General features: G+C 32.7%; 1 pseudogene; it reads right to left on the bottom strand.

Annotated features, from left to right (window-relative positions):
• Positions 1 to 484: 484 nt before the first annotated feature.
• On the bottom strand, positions 485 to 1,224 carry LOC132362726 (protein lin-37 homolog; annotated as a pseudogene).
• Positions 1,225 to 8,755: the final 7,531 nt, after the last annotated feature.

The following is an 8,755-nucleotide window of genomic DNA, read 5'->3' as shown; positions in this document are numbered from 1 at the left end:
TATACAATGAAAACTAAAAATTATTGCTCTGAGAAACTAAAAAGGCCAAAATAAATGGTGAGATGTACCATATTTATGAGTTAGAAGACTCAAGAGGTTAAAATGTCTCTTCTCTCCAAGTTGATTCTGATTCCAATCATAACCAGTCTCTGTGTGTGTGAGTGTGTGAATGGTAATATAATTCTATTTTTCATGTGAAAATGAGAAGTGCCCAGAAAAAAAGCAAGGAAACCTTGAAAAAGAAGAAAATAATAGGTGGGAATATATCACCACATTTAAAATCTAACTATAAAGATATACTGGCATAAGCACAGTCAAAAGATAGATTGAATAGGCATTCCAGAAAATGATCGGCACATATATATTGGCCTGACTTGCGGCAAAATGGCCACTGCAGTTCACCGGGGAAATGGTGGTCTTTTTAAGAAATGGTCCTAAGTGAAAGTGAATCTCTATATGAAAAAATTTACTTTGACCTTATTTTTTAAAGAAGGGAAATGCTTATTGGAGTTGGGGGACAAGGGGACATCACTCTTTCTCTGACATCTCCTATTGTAACTTCATGATTTATGAGTAAGGATGCTGGTCCACCACGGTCAAATGAGTTTCCAGTTCTCCACGTTGCTGTAGTTGAGGGCTCAGACTTGGTCTCATCTTTGGGGGTATCCTGTGTCTCTGGCTGCAGTGGGGAAGGTATGCAGAATCTGCAGGCATCTCCAGGTGGCCCAGGGGCTGTGGGCGAAAGCAGCTTGTACACCTAACGACTCTTGCTGTTGGTGACCTCTGAAACCTCTGCATCCTCAAACATTGTGATTAGTAGTGAGCTGGACGAGCGTTGACACGTTAGCAATGAGAGGCTATTGCACATCCAGGTGCTACAGATTGACTACAGCGGTGTGTTCTCCCTAAACCGAGCTAAATCACCACTCCAGTCAAACAGCTTGATCACACACTTATTGGTTTTCTGCAGTCTCCCTCTGCCAGCCCATCCATCTTCCTCTTCTTCCTCATTCGCTGGTGGCAGAAGTGGGCAGACGGCCTTTTGCCAGTGGCCACAATGATGGAGCAATCCATGCTGTGGGTATCTGCATATGTCTTCCAGGCTTCCTCATCCAGATGCTCCCTGTCCTTGTAACTCTTCTCCAACAGACACTGTGGAAGGGTATCCAGTTTGTTCCTGGTCTGGGACATCTTCAATTCTGATTTCTCTACTTTCACCTTCACCGGGAATTTAGTTTGGGTCTCACTACACACAAAAATTAAGCTCAGATGCTATAAATATTCATAGAGTGATAAAACTTAGAGAAAAGAAGGAAGAATACATGACCAGGGTACAAAAACATTTGTTAAACACATCACAGAAAGCAATAACCGTAAAAGTAAAGATGGATAATTTGCTCATCACTAAAATTGATAACTTCTATCAACCAAAAATCACAAAAGAAGGAACAAGCCAGAAACAGAGAAAATATTTTCAGTGCAAATATCTGAGTAAGTTCTCCTATCTGGATTTTTTTAATCCCATAAATTAATAAGACAAAGTATAAATAACCTAAGAGAGATAATAATAATAAATGAGGATATCAAAGACTCCTAAGAATAAAAAAAGTTGTTTCAGCGTGTTACTTATCAAGTAAGTGCATATCAAACTATAAGGACAGACACACACACTGGAATTATAATTAAACAGTGATAATACTAAGTGTTGGATAAAATGTGAAGTCAGAGGGAATCATAATTTTCTTGATGGAAGTAAAGATTGATACAATAGGTTTTGAAAACTCTTTGACACTACTGTTAAAACTAAACAAACACCTATTTTATGACCCAGCATTTATACTCATAGGTATGTGCGTAAAGGAAATGAGTGCCAATGTCCACACATACACACACAAAGTGAAATTATTTTCATAGCATTTCATGCATAACAGTTAAAAACCCAAAACAACCCAGTGTCCATTGGTGGTAGAATGTATTACTAAATAATGAAATATCCATACAACACAATGCCTCACAGTAATTTAAAAAAGCAGAAACACACAAAAAATAACTTTTTACACACAACAACACACAAAAAAGTAAGCACAAATAATATATACTCCATGATACCATACATATATAGTTCAAAAACAGTCAAGATTACTTTATGGTGTTAGAACCTCCTTTGCTGGGGACCTATTGACTGAAAAAAAATTAAAGAATGCTAGAAAAATCTTGATAAGGGTTATGATAAAACAAGTGTATATTTATGTAAAAAGTCATCTAGCTACAGTTATTTTAGTGCTTTTTATCTATCTTAAACCTTTTAATAAATAGATCATAGCAGCTTTTCTTCTAATATATTAATTTAATGGTAAAAATTTTATGTTGGTTACAGTAAATGGTGTAAAACCTGCAGCTTGTACTGACACTTCAAGTTGCAATTCCTAATTAAGGTTATTATTTTTATAATCATTGTTTAAAATTTCATATATTCCTAAGACGTTTACACGGGTTAATTGCAGCTTTTCTTTCTGTACATCATCAAGTACATACACCTGCTAGAAGACACCAGCGAAAGAGCTTGAAAAATATATTTTTCAAATACCATAAATAAATACTATCTATTTAATATAGTTAAAAATATCAGTGCCTAGTGAGTCAACAGTTAAAATCTAGGGGAAAAAATCTAGAGGCTTAAAAACAAGCCTATTTTGCAATCTTTTAAAATATCAATGCCAGTATTTGATTCCAACTTTAAAACACTTGCAGTGTATATATTTGAATAAGGTAGACACCATAGGATATGTTTTACCATTGTCAGTTAGAATTGCTTTTGAATGTATCCATGGTTTAAATACTTGAAGAAAAATACACATATTACTATCTACTCAGCAAATATCTAAGATCTACAAAATGATCTAACACTATAGATGTTAATCTTTTACAAATAGCGAAAAAGATCCCCCAAATACAAGAAAAACATTGGCATTATATAAAAAGAAATGAGATGAACAACAATTATAAGTATGTTCGCACATCCAAAGATGGGACTGCCTACAAACCTACCCTATGTAATACTCCCATCTCAAATATTTATAACATTTTATATTTGGGTTAACTGCTTAAGGGAGATTTTAAATTGTAGATGGCATGTAACCACAAGTAAGAATAAAAATAGACCCCAAATAACAATACACTCTTATAATTTATTTTTCTCAACAAATAAAAATGAATTCCTTTTACTTGGTCTTTATGCCTAACCATTTCTTGGTTTTTATGCCTAACCATTTTTATGCCTAACCATTTAAGTAAGGATCATTGTTTTAAGTCATTTATTCAAGTATCAATAGCAGGATACTTGAATAATGTGATGCCTAGTTAAATGATAAAAGGTAAATTATCTAATATGTATAAAATAGATAACTAATAAGAACCTGCTGTATAAAAAATTAAGTAAAATAAAATTCAAAAAAAAAAGAAAAAAAAAGGTAAAATATGTTTTATTAGAAAACAGCACAATTAAATAGCCACTCATGTGAGAAGCTACAAATAGCTCTCAGGTAACCTGGTAGAATGTTACCTTAAACTATAAGTATATATTCAACTAGCAGTAAGAAATGGTTTTCAAAACTGAGCAGAATATAAACCAAAATAGCAGTTATCTATGGGTGGTAAAATTATGGGAGGATTTTTCTTTTTCTTTTCTTTAATATACATTTTTTCCAGTTGTCCACATTGAACACAAATGCCTCTGAGACAAAGCGCACCATGATCACATGGACAGCAACCACAGGAAAAAACACTGGCATAAACACAGTTGTCTCTATATCACAGGCTCTTCCAAATACATGCGATTTAGTAGTAAAATATAACCCTACAGGAACAGTGATTATTAAACCGGTGAGAAACAGAAGCAGCTTCAGATAGAAGCTCTCATATGTGAAAAGTTTGCAGCATGTTCAGCGCTGCTTTGTCACAGTTCAAGGTGGTTTCACTGGGCCAGCAGTGGGCAGGTCAGAAGTACCCACCTGCCTTTATGATCTAATGGATGTTACACATGAAACACTATTGAGATATTGAGATTTGGATGTTTTACCTTCTTGAAGGGATAATTTAAGTTTCTCATGTCCTGAAAACATAATAGAGATTTTCAGCAGAAATTTTTTTTTTTTTCAGCAGAAAATTTTTGATGGAAGAAATTTTTGCATATTGGGGTACGGGGAAGCCATCCTGGCTTATACATAATTTCACCTGAAGTTTATGTGAAATAGAACAGCCTGACTTGTGGCCTGTCAAACATACATTGCACATCTGCTTTAATCATTAAAGTAAAGTATGTCCACTTTGAAGATAGAAAATGCCTCCCTTCCTATGACAACAATGTTGCCATGCCTTCAAAGATAAGGTTCCCTTCCCAGATGCCAGGGTCATGCGACTTCCTGTGTACATGCTAATCTGTAACTATACACCTCTGTTGAAACCTGAAGGAACGTACCCCTGTCATGTTTGATGAATGCTTTTTGTTCTAATAAGGTATAAAACTGTACTGAAAACCATGCTTGTCTGGAGCACTTTCTTCGTTGGTAGAGGCTGCACTCCTGAGCTAGTCCTCAGCTTGGCTTGAATAAAACTATTCTATTTCTTAGTATAGATTCTTTACTGATTATTTGTGTCAACATTGCAATATCTAAAAGAGATTCAATATCTAAAAACAAATCAAATGGAAATTTTAGAATTTAAAATGAAATTAGGATTTCAATATATCCTTTTAAAAGCAGGCTAGACCCAATGTAAGATTATTGAATTGAACACACAGAAATAAAGAGAAGAGATAAATAAAGAGAATGGATAGTGCAGAAAAAAATGGGGGGGGGGGGGAAGAAATATGTGAGAAGCATAAGAAATTCTAAAATATATATAATTTAAGTGGAAATATTTGAAGAAACACTAGCTAAACATTTTCTAAAACTCATAATAGACATTAACCCCCAGATTCCTGAAGTACAATAAAACTTTATAAGAATTAATATAAAGAAAATCACACCTAGGCACATCTTAATATAGATGCTGAAACCCAAAGAAATTAAAAAAAAATGCTTTGCATGAGAAACACTTTTTTTTTAAATTGGGACACAGAAAATGTGAGATTAGAATAGACATAAAATCTATATCACACAAATAACAACCAAAGAAATCTTTGTTTACATACTGATATTTGTCAGAGTAGGCTTTAGATTAAAAAATGCTAGTGCTAAAGAGGGATGAAGTGTATTTATATTTAATTTTGTAATATAACGTATCTACAACAATGCCAAAGTAAAGTAGATGTTCATTATTTGCTGTTTCTATGCCTGAGTATAACACATACACTAAAGTAAAAATCATCCAGCTTTGTGGGCATATTATTTGTTTATTTTGTTCAAAAAGTAACCAGTACTATATTGGGGATAGAATTTTCACTTGTGCTTTTGAAAGTAATCTTAAGTAATCTACTCCACGAAGGACACTGATATACACTTACAGATATGCTGAAATAGTATTTACAACTGCTCCTAAACCAAAATCCTAGAAACAGTATTAATAACTAGAAATATAGGTTGAATTAGGCAAATTCTGTAGTTTCAAGATAGCCTTATAATAGAAAACCATAGAATAATAAAGCAAACTTGCAGATATATATTGAGTATCATCTTGCTTATCTAAAACACATTCTCACTTTTGAATACGTCTAAAATATATTTGTAACTTTATTTGCATCTATGTAAAATCAGTGCATGTGTATGGAAGGATACATAAAATATGTTGCATTTACCTCTGAGTAGTTGGACTAGGAAACTGCTTGAGAGTGGTAAAAAGAGAATCTTTATTTTCTTCCTATTCCCTTTGAAACTTTGTATAATTTTGCTTTGCTATCATTTGTGTGTGTGTGTGTGTGTGTGTGTGTGTGTGTGTTGATGTTTCAAAGAACATTTTTTCCTTCATAGAAAAATAGAAACATGCTGTTTTTAAAAAAGATTGCCAACACACACACACACACACACACACACACGGTAAAAAAGTGTTCCACAACACTTGCATTATCAGGATTACAGTGAATTGGTTTATCCATTTTGGATAGAATGCTACACTAAGCATATGTCACTGCTTCCCACAGCATTATGAAATTACAACTATACTTTGCCAAAAAAAGCCAGATGGTCATGATGTACCAATTGCTTATATTGACTATTGTGCCACATTTCAAGCCTGAAATAAGGCTGAAATAGGATGCAAAATACCACCAATTTCCCAGAGCAGATTGTTAGAAGATATTGGCCAATATGAATTTCCAGGCATCATCTCCACCTTGTACATTTCACTGGATGTTTAAAAAAATAGTAAAATAATAAAGCAATTCTATGTCTACAAGGAATGAGCATCATTTAATATTTATTCTATATCTTCAATGAATGGTACGGAATTGTCCCTTAGATGACAATCGTATTTTCATAACACTTTGTGGGTGCTTGTGAAATTTGCCTCAGTCTTCCAGAGAAAACCTAACTTATTTGATCTATTTGGATTTCAGTTCCCATCCTTAAAAGAACCATCCCAACTAAAATTTTTAAAAAATAATGTAAAATCATGTTTAAATGCTCAACTTCAAACTACCATATGAAATAAACAAACCATACACTTATAAAATGTAAAGGTTATTTAATGATTAAAATACACAAAAATGTAGGAAAAATAATTTTCCTTAACACACCCCTGACTCGTCTTAAATATCTGGTCCAAAGAATGCTTATAAGAAAGTGAACTTATCCCTCAAGATGGTACTGAACCAGGACTTCATTCTTGCTGATCTACATTTTCAGCTGTGTGTTTTAAGTCACAGGGATGCAATGATTGCAAAGCATCAACTAAAAAACCAAAATTCAAGCTGGCACAGCAACACTCTACTACACCTTAAGTCCCTGTTTCACTCATCTTATATCCAACCTTTCTTCTCTTTAATGATTTTGCTCTCTAAATCCTAAACCTCAAAACTATACCACTGATGTTTTCTTGCATGTTCTCTAGGCTCATAAAATCAGAAGTTGAATGGGTACCATGAAGTGGCTTCAAAAGGTATTTAGAATAGAATGATAGGATACACATTACAGGAGACAGGTTTCAGCTTGGTTTCAGAGGAATCTCTTTGCTGTCTTAAACTGGATCAGAGTATATTATAGCTGCTTTGCTGAAATCTGTATCTTTGATAGAGTCCAGTACCTTTAATTTTCCCCTTCCTGGGCATGTCAAGTATTTTAGAAAAAAATCAAGTTTCTTTACTTGATTTAATATCTAAAAAAGTATTGCCCTTGCTATATGTCAAACACTTCATATTTTGTAAGTATAATTAATAGGTTATACCAATCTGTTTAACCGTAAGATTAAATAAAAACCACATATTATGGGAAGCACATACAAAAATTTAAAATATTGTGAATTCTATGTTTATAACTAAAAGAACTGCTTTTAAGTTATTCAGCAAATAAGCAGATTGTTTTAGTAATTCAAATAAAAATATATCACACGATGTTTCAGAAACAATTTGAAGAATTATATGTAATCCTCTAACATTTCTGTAGCATTTGAATAAAGCTTCTGATAGAATTAACATTACATACTAAACCATTAAAGATTTTCTTTCTCTAAATGTTGCCTCAGTTTTCTTATTTTTGTTTGCATTTATTTCTAGAAATATTATATACATGGTTCACTTTTCATTTTAGATAATTTGTGGTCTAAAAGTTACATTTTAGGTTACTAAGAAACTTTAAAGGGATTATGTAAATTTTTTTCATAGATCATTGTAATTTATTAAAAGGACAAGTTTTTAAGTGTTATTATGATACAAATCATAACCATAAAATTCACCTATTTAAAATGTATTATTCAATCCTTTATTAGTACGTTGGCAGAGTTGTGAATATATCACCACAATCTAATTCTGGGGAATTTCATCAGCTCCCCAAAAAACTCTGTGAACATTAGTAGTCACTTCCCATTCTATCTCACCCACTTTACCCCCATCTTTAGCTCTAGGCAACCACTAATATACTTTATCTATAGATTTGCCTATTCTGAACATTTCATACGAATGGAATCACATACGGTCCTCTGTGACTGACTTTTTTCATTTAGCACAGTATTTCAAGATTTATCCATGTTGTAGCATGTATCAGTACTTGTTCCTTACTTTGGGGCTATATATACTTACATACTGGACAAAACTCAACGAATGGCCAGACATGGAAAAGCTTTTACATAGTACTATCAGTGTTCATTATTCCATTACTGTAATGGAGTTTAAGTAAAACTTGTTTATGCACATATTACATTCATTTCTCTTTTATAATTTACCATTTATACATTTATTTTGCCTCATTCATTTTAGTTTTCCATGAATTTTGATTACATATTACATATATGTCTTGTATAATCAATGTATTATTTTATTGTTATGATCGGCCAAAAAAGGCAAAGCAAATAAAGCAAACTAAAAATTTCAACATATAAACTACGCAAGAAGCAAAACAAATTTTAAAAATTAAAAATCATGTGTAAATAGTAAAATGATTATTAACTTTCAGAGGCAGCAATTATTTGCTGATTATGGATTTGATTTCTATTATATTTACTTAAATACTTAATTATATACAATCTTATTTCAAGCAAGATGAATAAGGGTAATAACCTGAACAGATTTTTTCTCAATATAACAGGGAAAGATTTAGAGATAAGGAAG

The sequence above is a fragment of the Balaenoptera ricei genome, chromosome 3 (assembly GCF_028023285.1).
Source record: "Balaenoptera ricei isolate mBalRic1 chromosome 3, mBalRic1.hap2, whole genome shotgun sequence".
In the NCBI taxonomy this organism is placed as follows: Eukaryota; Metazoa; Chordata; class Mammalia; order Artiodactyla; family Balaenopteridae; genus Balaenoptera; species Balaenoptera ricei.
The sequence above is the reverse complement of the archived record's forward strand: the minus strand, read 5'-3'. Positions and strand labels throughout refer to the sequence as shown.